Source organism: Hyla sarda, chromosome 5 (assembly GCF_029499605.1).
Source record: "Hyla sarda isolate aHylSar1 chromosome 5, aHylSar1.hap1, whole genome shotgun sequence".
Classification (NCBI taxonomy): Eukaryota; Metazoa; Chordata; class Amphibia; order Anura; family Hylidae; genus Hyla; species Hyla sarda.
This window is the reverse complement of record NC_079193.1, coordinates 300,395,306-300,422,423: the sequence shown is the minus strand read 5'-3', so window position 1 is coordinate 300,422,423 and position 27,118 is coordinate 300,395,306. Positions and strand designations below refer to the sequence as shown.

The 27,118-nt window shown below is 44.8% G+C and overlaps 1 long non-coding RNA gene across 1 annotated transcript in view; it reads left to right on the top strand.

The window, feature by feature from the left end:
- LOC130274120 (uncharacterized) overlaps positions 1 to 20,109 on the top strand; it is a 38,461-nt gene extending 18,352 nt beyond the window's left edge. The window contains exon 3 of the long non-coding RNA XR_008844250.1: positions 19,925 to 20,109. This is a non-coding gene — a long non-coding RNA (uncharacterized LOC130274120). The remainder of the gene's footprint in view (positions 1 to 19,924) is intronic.
- The last annotated feature ends 7,009 nt before the right edge of the window (positions 20,110 to 27,118 follow it).

The following is a 27,118-nucleotide window of genomic DNA, read 5'->3' as shown; positions in this document are numbered from 1 at the left end:
CTGACTTCCATTCCAAACAAATTCACTCTCCAAAAGCTCAATGGCTCTCCTTATCTTCTGAGCATTGTAGTTCGCTACCAGAGCACTTGACGTCCACATATGAGGTATTTCCATACTCAGAAGAAATGGGGTTACACATTTTGGGGGTCATTTTCTCCTATTACCCCTTGCAAAAATAAAAAAACTGGGTCTACAAGAACATGCGAGTGTAAGAAATGAAGATTTTGAATTTTCTCCTTCACTTTGCTGCTATTCCTGTGAAACACCTAAAGGGTTAACACACTTACTGAATGTCATTTTGAATACTTTGAGGGGTGCAGTTTTTATAATGGGGTCATTTGTGGGGTATTTCTAATTTGAAGGCCCTTCAAATCCACTTCAAAACTGAACTGGTCCCTGAAAAATTCAGATTTTGAAAATGTTGTGAAAAGTTGGAAAATTACTGCTGAACTTTGAAGCCCTCTGATGTCTTCCAAAAGTAAAAACATGTCAATTTTATGATGCCAACATAAAGTAGACATATTGTATATATGAATCAATATATAATTTATTTGGAATGTCTATTTTCCTTACAAGCAGAGAGCTTCAAAGTTAAAAAAAAATGCGAAATTTTCTATTTTTTCATGAAAATTTGGAATTTTCCACCAAGAAATGATGCAAGTATCGACGAATATTTACCACTAACATAAAGTAGAATATGTCACGAAAAAGCTATCTCAGAATCAGAATGAAAGGTAAAAGCATTCCAGAGTTATTAATGCTTAAAGTGACAGTGGTCGGATGTGCAAAAAATGGCCGGGTCCTACACTGAAAATTGGCTGGGTCCTTAAGGGGTTAACCATCATTCATAGATTTTTACCATCTTTTTGGCTGTGTTCATATTAGGCATTTAATTAGCGGTAACGCCACTAGTGGTAAGGTTACCCTGCAATGTTATTTCTATTTTCCAAATTTGCGGTAAAAGTTGCACTATTCATTGAAAAAAATCCAGACTTTGTACTACAAGTTTGAAAAATAGTGTGAACACAGCCTCTATGGGGGCATTCAGCACTAAACTTATCCCCCAACCTGTGTAGAGGGGATAACACTTTCATAGTAAAGTTTCAGACATATGGACTATTCAGTGATAGGTAAAGTGACAGACATATGCAATAGTCAATGAATGTTAAAGTCACAATTTGAAGTAAACATTGCAAAATAAAGTATAGGTGGTCAGGGGTGCTACCATGTCCACTAAACACCCCCTCTGGCATAGACTGTGCAATTAGCGTGCCATGACGGAAATAATAAATGTCAATTGCAGATTCTTGGTCTACATTGGCCATTAGTGCTATGTTTATAGGCATGCATTAGTAAATATACCCCACTGTTTATATAGTAGTACTCTGTCAGTGGACTGCAGACAGGGGCGTAGCTAAAGGGTATGCAGAGGTAGTAGTCGCAGGGCCCTGGTGCCTAAGGGGGATCCAAAGCACATCTGCCCCATAAGAGACCAGTATTATAATTGGCACAGCAGATTTTGCATCGGGGCCCAGAATCTATAAGTTATGCCTCTGACGAAAGAACATCCTTAGCATAAATCAACCATACAGGGGATTTTTCTCAGGACTTGGAGGCAGATTTGCCACTTTGCCAATAACTTTGCAAAAACTCAGAAAGTCTATGAGAGAGTTTATTATGCATTGTAAAAGTAAAAAAATTTCAACTTTTCAGCCATACTTTACAACAGACTTGGCACTTAAAAAAAAAAAAAAAAAAAAATGGTTTGGCTTGGACGCCTCACACAGCTCAGAACATTTACTATAGCATACAATGAAAAATGGCATAAATTATATGTGAAATCTACAGTAGCTCATAGCTGGCATAGATTTCAGTGTGTGGCACACGGATATTCATGGATGCACCATGTTTAATAAGAGACCAGCCAACTACCCCTTAACAATGGGTATTTAATGTGCATGTGTTCAGTCTATATTTAACAGTCTAGGTTCACAAACATGTTATGTGTATAATGTCCATCACATGTATCCATTGGCATCCTGCACGCCACATCGTACAGGATGAGACTTATAGTAGTTGACACCTGTTACGATCCGCACTCTGGCCGCTCGCGCTGGCCGTGAGCACATTGCCCTGGTCTCTCCACCAGCCAGTGGGGCTGGGATTCGCATTGCGGGACTCGCCCGCATGCGAATCCCAGCCCGTCACTTAGCTCGGTTCTCTGCTGTCTCCTCCCCCACCTCTCAGCTCTGGCGCGCGTGTCCCCGTCTCCTAGGGTGCGCGCGTGCCGGAGCTATAAGATTTAAAGGGCCAGTACACCCATAATTAGTTTTACACCTGTGCCTCACTTATAAATTCCTGCTCCTCCCACACATCTCTGCCAGATCTTTGTTGCCTTGTGCTATTGAGAAAGCGTTATTGTGACTTGCCTTGCCGTGTTTCTGATCCCTTGTTCTGTGACCTGACCTTGCTCCTGTGCCGCCTGCCTACTGACCTCTTACTACGTTCCTGAGCCACCAGCCCTGACCTTCTGCTATCCTGACTACGAGTTGCTGTATCCCTCCTGTGCCTCAAATTTCCTCAGCCGCCTGTGTGGTCGAGTCGTGCCACTGGAAGCGACCTGGGTGCCACCTGCTGCAGCAAGACCATTCATTTTGTGTCGGGCTCTGGTGAAAACCAGCGGCATCTTAGACTCCGCTCCCTTGTCCGGCCCGCGTCATCTGCCACACAGGTCCAGCGGATCCACTACCTCCAGTGTTCCTGTCTTCTAACTGTGAGTGTTACAACACCATTCATATCTATGAATAAATGTCTGCTGTACGTCACAGTATACATCAGTGATGGATACCTGTGATGGACAGCATTGTGAACCCAGTTTGAAAATATGTAAAATATCATAAAGAAATTCCTGATAGTAGAACTGCGTACAGGGCTTGGCCTATGATACTTGGTAGTGCCCATGGTGTTATGGTATTGCAGATGTAAATGGGTCTCTGGGAGACAGAAGAACCAGTGTACAGAGTAGTGCAAGCCAACAGGTTACTTTACTGAACTGTACCAAATCATCCACATAAGCACATTTCCAGAACAGTTGCCCATTACAACAGAGATAAAACATCAAAAGTTGGTGTGGTTGGTGCAGAGTTAACCTGTGAAGGACTGTAGGTGTTCTGAGTTAGTTCTTGAGACATATAGAATACCCGAGCTGATGAGAATTAAACCAATTGGCTCCCATTGGTATAAGAATGTGTAAACCAGAGGTCCTGGCCTAAATGTTACCGTTTTAGGCTAGAAAGGTAGTGACATTGGACTCTGTCTTGAAGGCTGCAGCAGATTTGTCCCTTAGCCCAGGGTAAAGCTGGTACTCAAGGTATTTCTGTAGTTCCTTGCAAGGATCAGGCTTGGTTCTGCGCATCATTGGGTAGGCCCTGGCAACTAAATCTTACAGAATTCTGATAAATTCTCTCTATTTTATTCTTATACCCTACCCTAACTAAAGGGATACCAGGTTATTATAAACTTTACTAAGAACCACATCCCAAATCTGGGTTTGCTAAACACTTATTGGCTAACTAGTTTTGGGCTAAGTTTAGGAAGCAACAATGCCAGACATGTGTGTATGGAAAGTTTGAGCAATCTCTGCATAGTCGTATTCAAAGACATAGTGACCTTTATGCTCTCATTTGTAGACACATGGTTGGGATGGCATGGGATTAGCGCGGATGTCCGCCATTAACCCCTCAGATGCCGTGATCAATGCCGTGATTAACCCCTCAGATGCCAGATCACAGCATCTGCAGCAGTGCGGTACTTTGAATGGATGATCGGATCGCCCGCAGCGCTGACGCGGGGATCCGATCGTCCAGCATGGCAGCCGGAGTTCCCCTTACCTTGCTCCGACTGTCTCCCGGGGTCTTCTGCTCTGGACTGAGATCGAGCATACCAGAGCAGAAGATCACCAATAATACTGAGCAGTGCTATGTCCCATACATAGCACTGCACAGTATTAGCAATCAACTGATTGCAATGAATAGTCCCCTATGGGGACATAAAAAGTGTAAAAAAAAAAGTAAAAAAATGTAAAATAAAAAAGTAAAACATTTTGAAAAATCCACTCCCCAATAAAAAAGTAAAACGTCCGTTTTCCCATTTTACCCCCCCAAAAGCATAAAAAAAAAATTTATACACATATTTGGTTTCGCACGTGTGTAAAAGTCTGAACTATTAAAATATATTGTTAATCATCCCGTACGGTGAACGGCATAAACGTAAAAAAAATAAAATGTCCAAAATTGCTGCTTTTTTGTCAAATTTTATAAATAAAAAAAAAATGTATTATAAAAATTAATAAAAATAAAACCTAAGCAAAAGTGGTACTGATAAAAACTACAGATCATGGCGCAAAAAATTTGCCCCCATATTGCCCCATATACAGAGGTGGTCAAATAGGGCAATTTCAAACATACTAATTTTGTTAAAATGGTTTGAGATTTTTTTTTAAGTGGTACAATTATAGAAAGGCATATACAATGGGTATCATTTTTATTGTATTGACCCACAGAATAAAGAAAACACACCAGAAAATGTACAGCGTGAAAACAAAACCTTCCAAAATTTGCTAAATTGCGGTTTTCTTATCAATTTTCCCACATAAATAATATTTGTTTGGTTGCGCCATACATTTTATGGTACAATAAGTGATATTATTACAAAGCACGATTCGTGACGCAAAAAACAAGCCCTCATATGGGTCTGTGGATGGAAATATAAGAGACTTATGATTTTTAGAAGGCGAGGAGGAAAAAACGTAAATGCAAAAATAAAATTGGTCTGGCCCTTAAGGCCAAAATGGGCCTGGTCCTTAAGGGGTTAAACAAAGGGGCAGGAATGTTCGGTGGAATCCAGTCTCTCTGGTGAACTTACTAAGAACAGCTTTTCATATGCCCGTCTAAAAGGGGTACTTCAAATCAGCTGGTGCCAGAAAGTTTTACAGTTTGTAAATTACTTCTATTTAAAAATTCTAATCCTTCCAGTACTTATCAGCTGCTGTTTGATCCGTGTTGTGTTGTTCTTTCCAGTCTGATCACAGTGTTCTCTGCGGCCACCTTTGTCCATGTCAGCAACTGCCCAGAGCATGAGCAAATGCCCATCTCCTATTGTGGACAGTTCCTAACACAGACAGAGGTGTCAGCAGAGAACCCTGTGGCCAGACTGGAAAGAAACACACAACTTCCTCTGGAGCATACAGCAGCTATAGTACTGGAACGTTTACATTTTTAAGTTGAAGTATTGTACAAATCTGAATAATTTTCTGGCACCAGTTGATTGGAAAACCTTTTTTTCCCCTCCAGAGTACCCCTTTAAGAAACCACCCCTTCAGCACTGGATATAGCAAGAGAAGCACATCTCTGCATAAATGCAACCTCAGAAATCTATGCCAGCTCAGAGTAATTTCAGCTATCAGGCATAAATTGTAGTAAATTTTGCATGCCCACGTTACAAGCAGATCTGCACAAAGGGTTTTGCACAAAAAATTGTGATTTTTTATCTGTGCCAGGTGCAAATTTTACTAAATTCCCCCATAGACTTTCTATATTCTCCATCAACTGCATGTTCTGCTTTCCCACCTATGACTAAAGTTTAATTCTTTACTAAACCTTTACTAGTTGTATTAACGGACTGCATAACTGCCATGTATTTTATACAGTAACTGTGGTAGAGGGTGTGATCAGGGCAGAAGGAATTGCCCTAGGGGCAGATGGCATTAACCCCTTGTGTTCATGATGCCAGGGCGTGGTTTATCCTCATTACCACCAGAAGGCTGGATCCTGGGCTAGGCACGGGTGCAATAATGACTACGACGCCAAGTTACGAAACAACGGTAGCTTTCCTGAGTTAGACAAGTGGAGTAGTCTATACAGCTTAGCCAGGCCCACGGAGGTGACCAGTTACTTCAGAGACCTTAGGGCTTGCTGGCATTTGCAGTGGACTGGGACAATTTGATGCAGGCCACGCTGACTGAAGACAGGTTGACTTTGACTGACTTGACTGAGACTGACTAAACCCTGTTTGTTGCTTACCAGGCTCTGACTGGGACCTGGGGGTTGTGGACTTGTAGACTTGTGGCTGCGTGGTTGACTTGAGGTCTCCTCTGGACTCCAGACACACTCTTAGGACTTGACTGCACTGGACCTCAGCAAAGACTTCACTGGAAATCAAGAGAGTGAGCTAGCTTCTCTCAGGGCTTATATGGGGGAGACTAGGAGGGGTCTCATTGGTCACCCTAAGGTCACATGGTCACTGATACCTCACTGGGTTACAATCACATGACACTGGTTGAGCACATATCAATGGTTCTTAAAGACATAACACTTTTATATACAATACACAGCATAAAGATAACTATACAAGAGGAACAGGTGCAGGGGGCCCAGGGGACACTGCAGGGAGACTGCCTGACAGGGCAGCTAGGGTACAGGGGTTCAACTCCTGTACTGGGCCACCACAAACTCCCTCTCTTAAACACAGCCGTCCTTGGTGCCCTGTCCTGGAGGGCGGACGACTGAAGTGGCCACTGGGGCCTGGTGATGACAACAGTTCCTGGGGAATTAATTCTGAATGTCCTTCACAGGTCTGAGTAAGGAATAACAAATAACTGGGGATGAATCCACGTGGCATTTGTTGACAATGTCCTGACATGCTCCTTGGGTTATGGGATCTTGAACATGTGGGATTTGTAAACCTTGTAACTGCATACATAACACATTTTACACACCTGATGTGGATCGTGCTGCCAGAAGCTTTCTACTTAGCTGCTGGGGCCCATTGGCAGAAGCTACTTCTCCCCAGAACTAAACCTTACTTTAGACAATATAACAATATTACCTTTACATGACACCCTGTCACTACACGTGTCTTACTTAAGTTGCAGGGGATCCCTCTGGCCAGGAGAGCACCCTGTACACGAGGACAAGAAAAATGGTTAGACATGTGAACATTTGACTATTTGTGGACTAGAAATATACAGTTTAGCTATAGTCCTAACTAGATATGACATTTGACTAGTTTATGCACAAAACTCTATGTACATCACTGAATTAGTTATGTATTATCATTAACTATGCTACACGGACTAAATATGATACAAGGTACTTGCACTATTCTCTGTACCTGGCTGGTAACTGTCATGGCAGTAAGGTAGCGGATATGCTTCTCCTGACCTAGTCAAGAGACCTCCTATATAAATTGTCATAGACACGGAGAAACATCTCAGACATGTTTGTATGTACACATTATATACACTTTATTACAATGCATCTGAAACCAGAAAATTCCACATTGGCATGCACCCGTTCAAAAATGGAACAAAATATATTACTCTGACAATAAAGTACCACTCCACAGTTCTGGTACACTGAGTTCTCAGTAAGGGATCACGGCTAAAAGCCAGGCACGTACACTTACGCGGATGGTTACATGAGTTCTTCGTGACGTTGCAGACTGCACACTCACTGCACCATTTCTCAATGTCACTCTGCATTCCGATCCAATAGAATCTTCGCCTGACAGTAGCTTCGGTCTTGTGGACTCCAAAGTGTCCCGACTGTTCATGGTATGCGTTGAGGACCATCGCCAAATCTCTTCGGGGAACCAGAATCTGATGAAGTCGATCACCAGAGACCGGATCCAGAGAATTTAGTTACATCAGTGCTTTGTGCACAAACAGTCACTTCCTCTGTCACCACAGATGTTTCAGCTCATAATTACACTAGGCCTGGCGTAAACGGTAGTCCAAAAGATCCCAGAAGGTAGTCCAACAGATCCTGCATGACTTGACTTTCGTCCTGAATAGTCTTCCAAGTGTATAGGTCTTCTTTAACCTTTTCGGACCTGTGCTCACCGTCCATGAGGGCGGTCACAACATTCTGGTTCATGAACCATTGATAAAATGGGGGCATCTCCACGTCTTCCCACATGTCTTTGACGGGTGGTTCTTCGCCGGGGGTCATCTGAGACAGTACATTGGCAATGACATTTGACTTGTCACTTCTGTACTTGATGGTAAAACTGTAAATGGCTAATCTTGAAGCCCAATGCTGTTCGATAGCACCCAACTTGGCAGTGTTCAGGTGGGCCAATGGGGTATCATCCGTGTAGACAGTAAAAGGCGTGGCAGCCAAATAGTCTTTGAACTTTTCGGTCACGGTCCATGCCAGTGTGAGAAGTTCCGACTTGAATGAGCTTTAATTGCCATCATTCTTCTCTGCTCCTCGGTGGTAGTAGCTGGCAAATCCCAGGAAGCTCCTGACATATTTCACCGTGCACGGGATAGGTCAGTCCTTTACAGCTTCCACCTTTTCAGGATTGGGCTGGACTCCCTCTGCGTTGACAACATGAGCAAGATAATGGACTTAAGGTTTAAGCAAATAACACTTTGACGGTTTAATCTTTAGTCCATGCTTGATTAAGACTTGAAAGACAGATGACAGAGGTGTACCTGGTAGGACTTGGAATACACAATGACATCGTCCAGGTACAATAAGACACTTTGAAAATTTAGATGGCCCAGGCACCTTTCCATCAGATGCTGGAACATAGCGGGGGCATAACATAGCCTAAATGGCATACTTTTAAACTCGAACAACCCCATGGGTCATGAAGGCAGTCTTCTCCTGATCCTCCACGGCCATGGGCACTTGCTAATGTCCACTGGTTAAGTCCAGGGTGGAGAAGTAAGAGGCCGTCCCAAGAGCCTTCAGTTTCCTGTAGTCGACACAGAAGCAGATGATTCCGTCTTTCTTCTTGACCAGGACATGTGGTGCCCCCCAGGGACTCTGACTTTCTTGGATTACGTCTACCTCTTTCATGTCGGCCAGCATCTTCTTGACAGTCTGGTACATGCCTGATGTGACCAGGCAGTGTCTTTCCTTGATAGGCGAACTGTCACCTGTGAGGATTCGGTGCTGGATCATGGAAGTATGCCCGAAGTCTGTGGGGTGTTTGCTGAAAGCCTCATGGTACCTTTAGGCAATATTAATGACTCCATTGACTTGGTCACTTGGGGGTAGTGTTGTCTCTCACCTGGAGTTTTTCCCACCAGGGCTCCCGAGGGCTCGCACTGTATCTTTCGGCCACTTGGGCTGCAAGCTGTCGGGCCATCAGATGTTCTGTCACAATGTCCTCCGACTGTAGTAGGTACAACTGAGCTACTGGAGTATATTTGGTTAAAGACAGTAGCAGAATCAGACAGGTTTACTAACCGCAGCGGGACTCTCCCATTGGTAACAGCGGCAAGGCTTCTTGCAGATCGGACAAGAGGAGGATCTTTGAATTGCATAGGTTCCAGCAGGGCCTGATAGTCCTTATTCTTGACTCCGGGACATGCACGACACCAGATGATGGTCTCCGTATTGGGTTGTAAAGTAACTAACCTGATGTTGGCAAACTTCTGCTCTGGGTTGTAAAGTAACCAACCTGATGTTGGCAAACTTCTGCTCTGCCGGTAGAACTTTCAAGTGGTGCTGCACAGCCCGCTGGCCTATAGGGGACATATGAGGAAGAGAGTCATGCAAGGCATCCAATACTTCAGCAAAACATTTTTCATTATGTTCATCCCCAATATAAACTCAGCAGACCCCTTATCTGTGACATTAGTTACAATCACTCCCTGCCCGATAAGTACATGCTCTCTTAATTGAATCGTTGGCTCCCAGTATCCATGTCTGGGGACTGGTTTCCCATTACCCGCAACTAACATCATCCGGCTCACATAATAAACTAGCATCCCAATGCTGATAAAAAACACTTTTAGGTATAGTAGACACTTGTGAACCTGTATCTATCAATGCCTTTAAAGACACTTTCTACAATAACTTTTACATAGGGGCAGGAGGCGACATAGATTGAGAGTCCTGATTTATGCCATTGGGGGGGTTGGACCTGATGACTGTTTTCCTGAGGGCTGGTCCACGACCTCAGGGGAAATCCGTTTAAATCCCAACACTGCATGTTTCAATGTCCTGACTTGTTACAGTAGGTGCAAAAAGGTCTTTGAGTCCCTGAGTATTTATTGAATGCAGGGAACAAGAGCAGGGGCAGGTTTTCTAGGCAGGGGCGGTTCCCGGTTAGGTGGAGCGGCCCGGGGTGCAAGTTCCTTCACAGCCTTAGTTGTTCAATGTCCTGCCTAACACTCTGTAGATCTGAGGCTGCGGTGACTGGCAAAGTAGATGACACCGGGGCGGGGGCTGGTGACGGTGGTGGTATAGGTCTAGCTACCACCCGTAGTGGCTCTTGAACGAGTGTAAGGGGTGTACAAACTTCCTCTAAGTAAGTTCCTGACTCAACCACTTGGATAGCCAGTCTTTTGAAAGCGGCGAATGACATGTTGGCGTTTTGGACCGCTAACATTCTCAGTTGGGTTTTGTCCCACTTATTATGAGCCGCATCAATAAATCTGTCCATTAACACTAGAGATGAGCGAATCGAAGCTGACGAATCCGAATCCGTTACGAATTTCATGATAAATTTGATTAGCAAAAATGCGAATATCGATGCGATTCAATCGCCCAAATCGCTTCATTAAACTCCATTTAGTGCAGTCAAGGCTCCATGGCATCTAAAATGGCAGATCCACATGTGAGGACATGGGGCAAGGAACTCTGGGAAGGCAGGAAGGCAAGGTGGTTAGGCGCAATGACCCTGAATCACATGCAGAATGCAGCCTATCAGCAGCCAGTCAGTAATGTCAGACCCCTAGATAATCGGCAGCCATATTGTGGCCAGTCACTTCATTCATTACACCTCAGAGAGATAGGATGGACAGCTTGTGTGTGTGTTACACAGAAAAGCTTTTTCCAGCAGTGTTTCACCTCCTAGTCATATCAGCGTTCTGGTGCACAGAGAGCAGTGCTTTTTTCCACTGAAAAGGATTTTTACTGCAGCCATTAACCTCCCAGTCACTTTCTACAGCATAGTATTACAGAGAGGGGCAGAGAACTGTGTGTTCCCTCATACATTTCAGCAAGCTGCCTTAACTTCATAAATCTTAGCAGAGAAGGCAGGAATATTTTTTCAGGGCAATTCTGTGTCTTTGTTCCACAACAAATCATCTGCTGGTTATACTAGTCTGTAGATGGTATAATATCCAGCAGTCCATTCCTAATAGTCTTTGACAGAGTGCAATTTTGGGTTTAGTACACAACTTTTGTGTGCTCCAGCACTGTTGTGTACTGATCGTGTGCAAAAATAAATTTTTTAAGCGTACTGTATTGCATTTTTCTGCCCTCATAATTGCATACCACATAGCTACATCTAAGTAGTGTACTCTTTTGTAGCTGTTAATCTGTCAAGGGCCTTCATACTGTGAAAGTCCAGGCAAAAGTAATCATCGGCTGGTGTTTTACTCCAATATGTTTTTTTAAGCACACTGTAGCGCATTTTTCTGCCCTCATAAGTGCATACCACATACGTACATCTAAGTAGTGTACTATTTTGAACCTGTTAATCTGTCAAGGGCCTAGATTCTGTGAAAGGCCAAACAAAAGTACTCACTGGCTGGTGTTGTACTCAAATACTTTTTTCAGTGTACTGTAGCGCATTTTTCTGCCCTTGTGAGTGCATACCACATACGTACATCTAAGTATTGTACTATTTTGTAGCTGTTAAAGGGGTACTCCGGTGCTTAGACATCTTTTTTCCTATCCAAAGGATAGGGGATAAGATGCCTGATCGTGGGAGTCCCGCCGCTGGGGACCCCCGGGATCTTGTACGCGGCACCCCGTTTGTAATCAGTCCCCGGAGCGTGTTCGCTCCGGGTCTGATTACCGACGACCACCGGGCCGGCTGCGTATTACGTCACGCCTCAGCCCCCGTGTGACATCACGCTCCGTCCCTCAATGCAAGCCTATAGGAGGGGTGTGACAGCTATCACTCCCCCTCCCGTAGGCTTGCATTGAGGGGCGGAGCGTGACGTCACACAAGGCGGAGGCGTGACGTCACAGGAGGGGTGCCGCGTGCAAGATCCCGGGGGTCTCCAGCGGCAGGACTCCCACGATCAGGCATCTTATCCCCTATCCTTTGGATAGGGGATAAGATGTCTAAGCACCGGAGAAACCCTTTAATCTGTCAAGGGCCTAGATACTGTGAAAGTCCAGGCAAAAGTAATCACTGGCTGGTGTTTTACTCCAATACATTTTTTAATCGTACTGTAGCGCATTTTTCTGCCCTCATAAGTGCATACCACATACGTACATCTAAGTAGTGTGCTATTTTGTACCTGTTAATCTGTCAAGGGCCTAGATACTGTCAAAGGACAGCCAATAGTACACACCTGCAAATATTGTTTTAAGCGTAGTGAAGTGTATTGTACTCCCCTCATATACGCAATAAGTATGTGAGGCACAGTAGTGCCAGGATGAGCACAAAGGAATGGCAGAGGCCTAAATTCATCAGGCGCAGACAGAGGTCGCTGCAGAGTAGGGGCGTATGGCAGCCGGAGTCGCAGCGAGTGGTCTGAACTCCCGGTGTTAGCTAGCAGTCGTGTCTCGACCAGCAACCCAGCAGCCGTGATTGGTCGGTTCACTCGGTCATCCATTATATCCCAAGTGACATCCGACACCCCCAATCAACAGTCGGTGGGTTCATCAGACTCAACCCTCAGTTGGTATGGCCTTCATGCTGCTGCCACCTCCAGGCTCTGTCATTGTGCTGCTCTATGGTCTCATCATGCTAATGCTACCACCTCCAGGCTCTGTCCTTGTGCCGCCACGTGGTCTCCTCATGCTGATGCTGCCACCTCCAGGCTCTCTCCTTCTGCTCTATGGTCTCCTCATGCTAATGCTACCACCTCCACGCTCTGTCATTGTGCCACCATATGGTCTCTCCTGATGCTGATGCTACCAACTCTAGGCTCGGACATTGTGCCGCCATATGGTCTCCTCATGCTGATGCTGCCACCTCCAGGCTCTCTAATTGTGCTGCTCTATGGTCTCTTCATGCTGATTCTGCCACCTCCAGGCTCTCTCATTGTGCTGCTCTATGGTCTCCTGATGCTGATGCTACCGCCTCCACGCTCTGTTATTGTGCCACCATATGGTCTCCTCATGCTAATGCTGCCACCTCCAGGCTCTCTCATTCTGCTCTATGGTCTCCTAATGCTAATGCTGTCACCTCCACGCTCTGGCATTGTGCCACCATATGGTCTCCTCATGCTGATGCTACCACCTCCAGGCACTGTCATTTGACTGCCATATGGTCTCCTCATGCTGATGCTGCCACCTCCAGGCTCTCTCATTGTGCTGCAAAAAATAATTAAGGTGCTCATCCCCAGTTTCAGAAATTCCTCTGCATTAGACCACAAGTAATTATTGAGGATATGCATTACGTAAAACGTAACTTTTCTAAGGACAAAATATATGGACCCCAATTTTTTTTTAAATCTAATAAAAGGAAAGGTGTGCAAAAAACACCATGTGCCACCAATACCACCAAGTATTTATGCGATGCAAAGATCTCAAATAGGTGGAAGAGAACAATGTATGGTCCATTGTAACAGGTGTGGGTAAAAACTTCCCCTGTAAGGACCTACTCTTGCACTATTAAAGGGGTTCTCCACCATAAGTTGATTTTAGTACGTACCTGGCAGACATTAATGGACATGCTTAGGAAGGATCTGTGCTTGTCTTGCGGATAAATGGCTATGTTGTGAGATTACCTTAACACTGTGGCTAGCTTTTTGTGAACTTCTATTTCCTGTTTGACAATTCTTTTTTCCACTACAAATCCCACAATTCCATTTTCCTCCCTCCCACACATCAGCCACCGCACCCATTAAAACAAAAGACCTGTGGTTTTCAATCAGGGTGCCTACAGCGGTTGCATTAGTTGGAGATTGATCTCTCTCCCACCAAGCGATCACTCCACCCATTGAAGCAGACAGGCTCCCTATCATCAGCTGACTAGTGAGTGAGGTCTCGGCCGCATTGCAAGCTGGGAAAAATCTGAGACAACAGTCATTTTGTATGCTAGTAAAAAAAAATATTGGAGTGAAAATCACAGAAGAATTGTGAGAAAACCATCACACACAGGTACAGACACTATATAATGAACTACACTAACTTTACAGCCCCGGTAGCATAGTCAAATAAAATAAAAAATCCTGAAACACCCCTTTAATTCCCTTCTTGGCAAGTGTTTCTCATCCTAAAAAGGTCAGCCCCACACAGGAACCTCTCCCTATTTCCAACTAAAAACCATGGGAAATGGCAGTGTTTTTAGGTGGAATTAGGGAGAGGTTCCTGTGTGGGCCTGCCCTTTTTAGGACTAGTAACACTTTCCAATAAGGGAATTAATAGTACGTGAGTAGGGCCTTACAGGGGAAGTTTTTACCCACACCTGTTACAATGCACCATACGTTAATCCCTTCCACCTTTTAGAGGTCTTTGCATCACGTAAATACTTGGTGGTATTAGTGGCACATTGTGTTTTTTGCACACCTTTCCTTTTGTTGGATTTAAAAAAACACTTTGGGTCCATATATTTTATCCTAAGAAAAGTTAAGTTTTACGTAATGCATATCCTCAATACTTACTTGTGCACACCAATACTTTGACAAAAAAGACCGTTTTTTTCTGCCTACCTGACTCAGCTACTATTCTGATCCTTCCACCCGCCTGATGCCACACATCTGATGCCAAGTACTCCTTCTTTCACCCACCTTCGTCACCGAGTATTGGTATTGCCACCCACCGCACCACTCTGTCACCGGGTCACTTTCAGGACTCCTAATGCTGCTGCTGCCACCTCCAGGCTGTCTCATCCAGCCACTATATGGTCTCCATGCTTCAGCCACCTCAAGGCTGTCCATTCCAGCCACTATATGGTCTACTCATGCTTCAGCCACCTCCAGGCTGTGCCATTCAGCCACTATATGGTCTCCTCATGCTTCACCACCTCCAGGCTGTGCCATTCAGTCACTATATGGTCTCCACATGCTGCCACAAACTCCAGGCTGTGCCATTCAGCCACTATATGTTCTACTCATGCTGCTGCCAACTCCAGGCTGTGCCATTCAGCCATTATATGGTCTACTCATGCTTCACCACCTCCAGGCTGTGCCATTCAGCCACTATATGGTCTCCACATGCTTCAGCCACCTCATGGCTGTGCCATTCTGCCACTTCATGGTCTCCTCATGCTTCAGCCAACTCCAGGCTTAGCCATTAAGCCACTATATGGTCTCCTCATGCTTCAGCCACCTCCAGGCTGTGCCATTCAGCCACTATATGGTCTCCTCATGCTTCAGCCAACTCCCGTCTGTGCCATTCCGACGTTATATGGTCTCCTCATGCTGCCACAAACTCCTGGCTGTGTCATTCAGCCACTATATGTTCTACTCATGCTGCCGCCAACTCCAGGCTGTGCCATTCAGCCACTATATGGTCTCCTCATGCATCAGTCAACTCCAGGATGTGCCATTCAGCTACTAAATGGTTTCCTCATGCTTCAGCCACCTCCAGGCTGTGCCATTCAGACACTATATGGTCTGCTCATGCTACCACAATCTCCAGGCTGTGCCATTCAGCCACTATATGTTCTACTCATGCTCCCGCGAACTCCAGGCTGTGCCATTCAGCCCCTTTATGGTCTCCACATGCTTCAGCCACCTACAGGCTGTGTCATTCATACACTATATGGTCTCCTCATACTGCCACAAACTCCAGGCTGTGCCATTCAGCCACTTTATGTTCTACTCATGCTGCCGCCAACTCCAGGCTGTGCCATTCAGCAACTTTATAGTTTCCTCATGCTTCCATCACCTCCAGGCTGTACCATTTAGACATTATATAGTCTCCTCATGCTGCCACAAACTCCAGGCGGTGCCATTCAGCCACTATATATTCTATTCATGCTGCCGCCAATTCCAGGCTGTGCCATTCAGCCACTATATGTTCTCCTTATGCTTCAGCCAACTCAAGGCTGCGCCATTCAGACACTATATGGTCTCCTCATGCTGCCGCAAACTCCAGGCTGTGCCATTCAGCCACTACATGTTCTACTCATGCTGCCGCCAACTCCAGGCTGTGCCATTCAGCCACTTTATAGTTTCGTCATGCTTCAGCCAACTCCGCGCTGTGCCATTCAGACACTATATGGTCTCCACATGCTTCAGTCACTTCCAGGCTGTGCCATTCAGCCACTATATGGTCTCCTTATGCTTCAGCCAACCCCAGGCTGTGCCATGCAGCCACTATATGGTCTCCTCATGCTTAAGCCAACTCCAGGCTGCGCCATTCAGACACTATATGGTCTCCTCATGCTTCAACCAACTCCAGGCTGTGCCATTCAGCCACTATATAGTGTCCTCATGCTTCAGCCACCTCCAGGCTGTGCCATTCAGACACTATATGGTCTCCTTATGCTTCAGCCACAAACTCCAGGTGGTCATTCAGTCACTATATGGTCTCCTCATACTGATGCCAAATTCAGGCTCTGTCATTGCGCCGCCATATGACATGTGACTCCTTGTTAAATTTGGTCCTTTGAAACCACACACCGGGGCCCGAGACATTACAACTTGGGAGTGTAATCTTAAATTTCAATTTTAAAATCTAAAATTTCTATTTAAAAAAATGTAGGCGGGGGGGGGGGGGGGGGGGTGGGGAGGGGGTTGGGGGGAAAGGCCCTGGCTACTGGAGCAGGTGACGACCTTGCTGCTGGAGATGAAGGGACACTGGCACCCGGCTGATCTGTGGTGCTGGGTTCAGACATTCTGTTGATTTTTGAGTGCGCTGTTGCTTTAAGAGAAATAAGGTGTGTTCCTCTTCAAGATGCTTGCTGAAGGGCTGCAGAGGCTTTGACTTGACTAATGGGGGTACTGTAATGGATATTCCCCCTCTATTTTGCAGGCACCCGGTTTTGGATAGTCTTGCGACCAGGCTTGCAGGCAGTAACGTGGTAATACTAACGGTTATGGGCACCGAAGACTTGATACTGACAATCGTTGGTGTTTGCAGAGTTTGCCCTGCAGCAGGTGTTTGACAGATGATAGCGGAGATGAGCGCAGCAGCCGAGCCTCCAATATGGCTGCGCCCAGGGAACTTCCAGTTTTGGTCCAGTTGGCAAAATCTTCACCTGTGCAACACTGGGTGCTCTTTAGTTCCTCCTCGCTGTACTGAAGAGGCATCACTGCTGGGGACTGACAGGGCGGAGCTGCGACCGCTCACCCGCACGGGAATCACCGGGCCAAGTTAACCCTTTCAGGTACAGACTCTCTACAGTTCACAATGGCAAACAACAGTCTTTTCTTCACCTCCCCTCTATTTCACAAGCGCCTCTTGATATAATCTTTTCAAAGTCCCGTACACTTTCTGGCACAATTTTTGTTTTACGCTGTAACACTGGACACAGTTCAGACTTGGGGGGTACTTTAGGCATAAGGCGCACACCCGTATCCTGTTCGTAGGATGCCAAAATTTGTGGTGGAGGGTGTGATGAGTGCAGATGGAATTGCCTTAGGGGCAGATGGCATTAACCCCTTGTGTTCGTGATGCCAGGGCATGGTTTATTCTTAATACCACCCAAAGGTATACCACCTAGGCACGGGGGCAATAATGACTCCGACACCAAGTTACGAAACAATGGTAGCTTTACTGAGTTAGATAGGTGGAATAGTCTATATAGCTTAGCCAGGCCCACTGAGGTGACCAGTGACTTCAGAGACCTTAGGGCTTGCTGGGACTTAAGACAGGTTGCTGACTTAAGACAGGTTGATTTTGACTGACTTGACTGAAACTGACTATACCCCGTTTGTTGCTTACCAGGCTCTGACTGTGACCTGGGGGTTGTGGACTTGTAGACTTGTGGCTGCGTGGTTAACTTGAAGCCTCCTCTGGACTCCAGACACACTCTTAGGACTTGACTGCACTGGACCTCAGCAAAGACTTCACTGGAAATCAAGAGAGCGAGCTAGCTCCTCCCAGGGCTTATATGGGGGAGACTAGGAGGGATTCCATAGGTCACCCTATGGTCAAATAGTCACTGATACCTCACTTGCTTACAATCACATGACACTGGTTAATCACATGTCAACGATTCTTAAAGACATAACACTTTTATATACAATACACAGCCTAAAGATAACTATACAAGAGGAACAGGGGCAGGGGGCCTAGAGGACACTGCAGGGAGGCTGCCTGACAGGGCAGTTAGGGTACAGGGTTACAACTCCTGTACTGGGCCACCACATAACAAACATTTGATTGGTTTAAAATTAAGTTTTTCTTGCTTTCTTTGGATGCAATCTGATCCTGTTTTTGGCATAAAATTTACAATATCGTACATACCAGTTAGGCTGGATTCACATGTCCAGCATAGTTTGGTTTGACCTGCTTCATTGTTTAATATATATGGTAGCCTCCCGACTCTCCCCCGACAAATGAGGAAAAGATCTGCCATGCTGAATTTCAACAGCCCCACTCTTTGTTCTCCGAGACAAGTCTGGCAGCAGTTTACCCCTCCTTTTTTCATTCAGAACACATGATCGCCAAAACAAGCTCGATGTTCATGTGTATGAAGGGATCAAGAGAGGTAGCTGTCAGGGGTGAATGAACCCTATGATATGTGTATGGTTACCTCTAGCTTTGGTAAAGCCTCTATATTTCTCTGCCACAATGTTGTTTTAAAGATTATTTAGCCACTATAAATCTTTTTTAGCCATATATATCATATCTTATATTTCATTTTCAAGGGTGCATTCACATGGGAGTTTAGCTACCATTTGCTTCAATGGGTCTTCGGAAAACCCACTATAGTGGAGGATTTGCAGACCCATTAAAATAAGTGATAGCGAAACTTCCTGCTGCCAGGAGTGTATGAACATACCCTAAAATTCAAAGCACTAAGACCTCACAGCAAAGATTAAAATGGACCCTCATTAAGACACCACTTTAAAGGGGTACTCTGGTGGAAAACTATTTATTTTAAATCAGCTGGTGCCAGAAAGTTATTCAGATTTGTAAATTACTTCAATTAAAAAATCTTAATTCTTCCAGTACTTATCAGCTCCTGTATACTATAGAGAACGTTCTTTTCTTTTTGAATTTATTTTCTGTCTGACCACAGTGCTCTCTGCTGACACCTCTGTCCATGCCAGGAACTGTCCTAATCCCCATAGCAAACCTCTCCTACTCTGGAGTCAGCAGAGAGCACTGTGGTCAGACAGAAAAGAAATTCAAAAAGATAAGAACTTTCTCTGTAGTATACAGCAGCTGATAAGTACTGGAAGGATTATGATTTTTTAATAGAAGTAATTTGCAAATGTGTTTAACTTTATGGCACCAATTGATTTAAAATAAATTGTTTTCCACCGGAGTACCACTTTAAGCTAACCAGGACAGATGGGCTTAGGCTTAGTTTACCCTTCTACCTCCTCCCATGACTGTTGGGCCAATATCCCACTCCAGTGTTTGCAACATTGGGGTGAAGAAATAATATTTTTCACAACAAAAACTGTCCGCTTTTGCCCATAACCACCAATCACAGATCAGCTTTTTGTATCTTAATATTTATTTATTTTTATTATTCCTGCACAGGTTCTAAGCACCTAATAACAAGGGGGGAGTCCATTGGGTCCAGACTTCCTTATTTCCAAGGACCACTAAGCAGATACAAGGTCTGCTTCTACCATATATTATGTACATGTGTGTATGTATTATTTGAAGAGTGATAACCTCTGTTTTTCTGTATCTACTAGAAAGACTTTTACGCCACCATAATCCTTAGCACTAAGTGTGAGAATTGACGCTAGATTTTTACTTCTTATTTTGCTACTAGACACATGCTTTTCCATCAGTTTTTATCTGGCCTCGTGTCTGTCTTGTTCTTTCCATCTCATCTGTGTATTTTTTTTTTCCATTTTTTTTTTCAGAATCGACAGATGGCCTCATGATGAATCCTTGATAATACTGTCATGTAAGCCTGCTAAGACTAGAAATCATTTTAAACAATAATTCACAGTAAAAAAACTGGAAAATTTAGGTGAAATAAACAGACAAATATCAGCAAGGCCATGAGCGTATGAGATTCCTCCTGTAAATAAACAGAAAAAAGCTTCTTGTGAAATCGGCTTCTTACTAATATCTTTTCTTATTTGTCATTATTTTGGCTTATTATTTCCTTATGTATTTTATATTCATGACATTCATGATATTTAATGTATCCTCCAGTTTTTTCCCTTTAGGTCCTTCTAATTGTGGATCAGGTGATGTTTTCTTCCATTCATTTCAAGGTCATGCACCACTACGACCACTTTCGTGACTGAGAGGGCACGTAATTTCACAGTCGTGTACTTCTCATTAATCCACCCTAAGTGGGTGATCAGGAAGTTCCAGATCACGGGTTTGTTTTGTCTTCCTCTGTGATTCATTGCTTCTCAAAAGGATTGGATTAACCCCTATTTGATTGTTTTTAAGAAGTATCTGTAGAAGAACAAACATTGGAGAACTATATTTTGTAGTTCCTTTGTTTATTCTTTGCAAGCTTGGTAAAAAATGGCAAAGATTCAATAATTCCCCTGTCACAGGTTCAAGAAGTTATGGCCTGCAGCAGGTGCTAGATATGTCTAGATATGTCACGTCATCATTGACGTGACATGATGTAAATTTGTCATGGCAGCAAAGGGGAAGTGCACACTATAGACTGGCACTTCAGATGTGATGCAAAATGGCAGATGAGGTCAGAGCTTGACATATGTCAATGCTGCATGTAACTCACGGCTGCTGTTACTTTAAGTATGGAATGGGGGTAAAATAGCCTAAAACTATAGAAGTGGTGACAAACATGTATATGAAAAAATATTTCAATAAAACAGGTTGCAAAATCACAACAAAAATGTAATGTAACACTTAGAGATTAGTAAGAAAATATTTGATGAAAATATAAACAGATATCAACCTATTAAATGTATGTAAAACTATTGATAAACAGAATAAATATACAGTATCTTCCATAAATAAGCACACCCCTTACATTTTTGTAAACATTTTATGATATATTTTCATGACAACTATAAAGAAATGTCACTCTGCTACAAAGTAGTGAGCACACAGCCTGTATAACAGTGTTTAATGTTGAGTCCCCTCAAAACAACTCAACACACAACCAAAAATGTCTTAACCTTGGCAACAAAAGTGAGTATACCCCTAAGTGGAAATGTCCTAATTGGGCCCAAAGTGTCAAATATTTGTGTGGCCCCCATTATTTTCCCACACTGCCTTAAGCCTCTTTGGCACAGAGTTCACAAGAGCTTCACAAGTTATCACTAGAGATGGGCGAATTTTTAAAAAATTTGAGTCGGTCGATTTGCCAAATTTTCTGAAAAAGTTTGGTTCGATCCAAATTTATTCTTGGCGAATCTTTCTTAAAAATGCCAATTTCTGGGCTACATAGAGCCTCAATAGGGCTGTAGAACACTTTGCCTTGTTGTAACATGAATATGGAGTGTGCTGGGGTAGTGAAATAATACTGTTATTCACTATGACATGCAGATTACAGGCACCGCTATTAGAATCACTGCCGCAGAGCGGCACAATGACAGAGTCTGTGGCAGCAGGGTCAGGAGACCATATGGCGTCACAATTGAAGAGATTAAGGAGATTTTTTAAATTTCAATTGAAGATTTTGAAGAGATTAACAAGTTTAATGTAACAGCAGCATAAGGAGATCACATGGCAGTACAATAACAGAGCCTGGTAATTGGAATGAGCCAACTGGAGGTGGCAGCAGCATGACAAGACCATAGGGTGGCACTATGATAGAGCCTGGATTTGGCAGCAGTATGAGGAGACCATATTGCAGCACAATGACACAGTCTGGAGGTGGCAGCAGCCTATGTAGGCCGCAGAGCGGCACAATGACAGAGCCTGGAGGTTGCGGCAGCATGAGGAGACCATATGGTGGCAGAATTAAACAGCCTAGAGGTGGCGGCAGCCTATGTAGGCCGCAGAGCGGCACAATGACAGAGCCTGGAGGTGGCAGCAGGGAGACCATATGGTGTCATAATTGAAGAGATTAAAGAGATGTCAGTTGAAAATTTTGAAGAGATTAAAGGGGTACTCCGGTGGAAAACATTTTTTTTAAATCCTAATCCTTCCAGTACTGATCAGCTGCTGTATAATACACAGGAAGTTATTTTCATTTAAAATTTCCTTTCTGCCTGACCAATAGTGCTCTCTGCTGACACCTCTGTAAATTTTAGGAACTGTCCAGAGTAGGAGCAAACCTCTCTTGCTCTGGACAGTTCCTGACATAGACTGGAAAATGTTTTCCTGAGGAGAACCCTTTCAATCCTTCCAGTACTTTTTAGCAGCTGTATACTACAGAGGAATTTTTTTTAAATTTCTTTTCTGTCTGTCCACAGTGCTCTCTGCTGACAACTCTGTCCGTGTCAGGAACTGTCCAGAGCAACATAGGTTTGCTATGGGGATTTTCTCCTACTCTGGACAGTTCCTGACATTGACAGAGGTGTTAGCAGAGAGCACTGTGGACAGACAGAATTTTTTTTCTCTTTAGTACAAAGCAGCTGATAAGTACTGGAAGGATTAAAATTTTATAACGACCTAAAAAAAAAAAGCATGTTTTCTGCCGGAATAACCCCTTTATCAAGTTTAATGTGCCAGCAGCATTAGGAGAACACAATGACACAGCCTGGAGGTGGCGGCAGCCTATGTAGGCAGCAGAGCGGCACAATGACAGAGCCTGGAGGTGGCAGCAGCATGAGGAGACTATATGGCGGCACAATGACAGAGCCTGGAGGTGGCAGCATCAGCATGAGGAGACCATATGGTGGCACAATGAGAGAGCCTGGAGGTGGCAGCATCAGCATAAGGAGACCATATGGCAGAACAAATACAGAGCCTGAAGGTGGCAGCATCAGCATGAGGAGACCATATGACGGCAAAATAAGAGAGAGCCTGGAGGTGGCAGCAACAGCATGAGGAGACCATATGACAGCACAACGAGAGAGCCTGGAGGTGGCAGCATCAGCATCAGGAGACCATATGGCGGGACAATGACAGAGCCTGGAGGTGGCAGCAGCATGAGGGCCATGCCAACTAAAGGTTAAGTCTGAGGAACCCAACGACTGTTGACTGAGGGTGTCGGATGTCACTTGGGATTAAGTGAATGACTGAGTTAACCAATCAATCACGGCTGCTGTGTTGCTGGTCGACACACAACTGCTAGCTGACACCGGGAGTTCAGACCTCTTGCTCTGACTCCTGCTGCCACGCGCCCCTACTCTGCTGTGTTCTCTGCCTTCTCCTGATGAATTTAGGCCTCTGCCACTCCTCTGTGTAAGGCCTGGCACTTCTCTGCTTGACATACTTGTAGAACAGTGGTGTGCGTATATATTTTACTTTTTATAGAGCAATATGCCCCAGTACGGTTGCACAAGAAATAAGCGTAACAATCTAGTGCGGAAGTCTTTTACTGCTTTTACACTTACTGCCCTCTATTAACTTTAATTAGAAAAAACGTAGAACTGCTGAGTGCGTATATATTTCACTTTTTTTTAGAGTAATACGCCCCAGTACGTTTGCATCAGAAATAAGCGTAACAATCTGGTGCTTTAACACTTATTGCACCCTATTAGCTTTAATCAGAAAAAAAAAACGTAGAACTGTGGAGTGCATATATTTTTCACTTTTTTACAGTAATACACCCCAGTACGGTTGCAAAAGAAATAAGCGTAACAATCTAGTGCTTTTACACTTACTGCCCCTATTAGCTTTAACCAGAAAAAACGTTGAACTGTGGAGTGCGTATATATTTCACTTATTTTTAGAGTAATACGCCCCAGTACGGTTGCACCAGAAATAAGCATAATAATCTAGTGCGTAAGTCTTTTAGTGATTTTACACTTACTGCCACCTATTAGCTTTAACCAGAAAAAACGTAGAACTGCTGCAACAGAAAAAAAGTGTACTCATTCTCTCTCTGAACTCTGCCTGCCTGCACTATGGTTGCTTGCAGTCTTTGAATGGGGAGTGCTTCCTGGCACGATTGAAACGATTTCTAAACTCTCCTTGCCTGCAGTGATGCGGGCTTGTGGTCAATGGATTTCCCCTGTTCTGATCTATCTGTATTATCAGTAACAGTAACGCTGATTAGTGACCACACAGTGCCTGATCTCTCTCTAGCTAGAATGAATGCAGGCTTGAGGTTAATGGATTCGCCACTAGACGGATCTCTATTGTCAGTAACAGTCTCTGCACTCTCAGAAGAATGCACATCTTCTGCAATGGCTTCTGAATATATAGGGCTGTGACATCTCAGGGCTGGCTGGCTGCTGATAGGCTGAATGCCTCCATGTGATTCAGGGTGATCCAACCTACCCGCCTTCCCAGAGTTCCTTGCCCCATGTCCTCACACGTGTAGCCGCCATTTTAGTCCCCCGCGCTGCCATTTTAGCGCCCTGGCCCGACCAAACGTAATGAAATTGGGAACAAATTCGACATCATCAGTTTCGACTCACCCATCTCTAATTATCACTGGAGTCCTTTTCCGCAACCCCATTACAACATCACAGAGCTGGCGGATGTTAGAGACCTTGCGCTCCCATATCTTCCGTTTGAGGATTCCCCCGCAGATGCTCAGTAGGGTTTAGGTCTGGAGACATGCTTGGCCAGTCCATCGCCTTTACCTTCAGCTTTTTTAACAAGCCATTGGTTGTCTTTGTGTCCTTAACATGCTGGAATACTGCCCTGTGGCCCAAGCTCCTTAAAGAGTAGATCATGCTACATGTTGGCATTCATGTTTTTCTCAATAAACTGTATTAGACAGAAAGAATGTATTACATGTAGTATCAGAATCCCCTAGATAGTTGTTCCTCTGTGGCAGAGGCGTAAGTTGTAGCTTCTGGGTGCCGATGCAAAATCTGCAACAGGGCCCCATATGCCAATTATAATACTGGTCTCTTATGGGGCAGATGTGCTTTGGGCCCCCTTAGGCACCGGGGCCCTGGTGCGACTGCTACCTTTGATACCTCTATAGCTATGCCCCTGCTCTGTGGGCAGAATCCTCTAGAACAGTGTTTTTCAATCAGGGTGTCTCCAGCTGTTAAAGAACTACAACTCCTAGCATGGCTGCATAGCCTAAGGCTGTCCGGGAATGCTGGGAGTTGTATTTCTGCCATATACTCTTCTATGTTCCACTGCTTGTCTGGTACGAGGGCCTACTGGTGAGGGCCATAGTACTAAGCAGTAGGCCCCCAACCGGAGGAGCTGTGGAACACAGAAGTTTCAGAGCCGAATGCTGTTGCCAGGACTGCCAGACTCACTCCTCAAGGTCAGATACTGTGAGGTGTCAGACATTGGAACAGTAGTGCAGTGAGGTGACATTTGAGTAGTAGTACAGTGAGGTGACTGATATAGCTACAGTAGTAAAGTGAGGTGACTGATATAGCTACAGTAGTAAAGTGAGGTGACTGATATAGCTACAGTAGTAAAGTGAGGTGACTGATATAGCTACAGTAGTAAAGTGAGGTGACTGATATAGCTACAGTAGTAAAGTGAGGTGACTGATATAGCTACAGTAGTAAAGTGAGGTGACTGATATAGCTACAGTAGTAAAGTGAGGTGACTGATATAGCTACAGTAGTAAAGTGAGGTGACTGATATAGCTACAGTAGTAAAGTGAGGTGACTGATATAGCTACAGTAGTAAAGTGAGGTGACTGATATAGCTACAGTAGTAAAGTGAGGTGACTGATATAGCTACAGTAGTAAAGTGTGGTGACTGATATAGCTACAGTAGTACAGTGAGGGGACATTGGAGTGGTAATACAGTGATGAGACTGACATACTAACAGTAGTACAGTAACATGACATAGGTACAGCAGTACAGGGAGGAGACATAGCAGCAGTAATGCAGTGAGGTGGCTGACATATTGTAGGAGATGCTGTGAGGTGACTCACATAAGAACAAAAGTACAGTGAGGTGACATAAGAGCAGTAGTACAGTAAGGTGATATAGGAGTAGTAGTACAATGAGGTGACATAGGAGTAGTAGTAAATTGAGGTGACATAGGAGTAGTAGTACAGTGTTCACTGACATATAAGCAGTAGCAAAGTGAGGTGACTGACATACTGTAGGTGGAGTAGTACAATGAGGTGACATACTGTCATATATACTGTGAGTTGAAATGAGAGTAATAGTAAATAGTGTTGACTGACATAAGGGTAGTAGTACAGTGGTGACTGATACTTTAGGAGATAATGTGAGGTGACATAGTAGCAGGGCTCGACCGGCCTACTGGGATACCGGGAATATTCTCGGTAGGCCACCCATCCCGTGGGCTGGCAGCAGCCGGCCTGTGCTTGACTACCAACTGTGGTCCCTTAGAATGTAGCATGGGCTGGCCGCTGCCTCACACTAGCATACAAGTTCCTGACACCAGTATCAGCTATAAGCTCCCAGCCCCACCACTCACTCCACTAACCAACTCCGGGGGCCGCACATGCTGTCTGCATCATTGAATGGGCGGACGCTACTGTGATGCGGACGCTACTGCGCCGGACAGAAAGGCTCTGCGTTGGTGCGGTGGTGTCACGATTCGGCTTCCAGGTAGTGGATCCTCTGTGTCAGCGAGGGATTGGCGTGGACCGTGCTAGTGGACCGGTTCTAAGAGGCTACTGGTTTTCACCAGAGCCCGCCGCAAAGCGGGATGGTCTTGCTGCGGCAGTAGCAACCAGGTCGTATCCACTAGCAACGGCTCTACCTTGCTGACTGCTGAGAAGGCGTGGGACAGAAGGACTAGGCAGAGGCAAGGTCAGACGTAGCAGAAGGTCGGGGGCAGGCGGCAAGGTTCGTAGTCAGGATGGGTAGCAGAAGTTCAGGTACACAGGATTTGGACACACTAAACGCTTTCACTGGCACAAGGCAACAAGATCCGGCAAGGGAGTGCATGGGAGGAGGTCAGATAAAGGCAGGGAGCAGGTGGAAGCCAATTAAGCTAATTGGGCCAGGCACCAATCATTGGTGCACTGGCCCTTTAAGTCTCAGAGAGCTGGCGCGCGCGCGCCCTAGAGAGCGGAGCCGCGCGCGCCAGCACATGACAGCAGGGG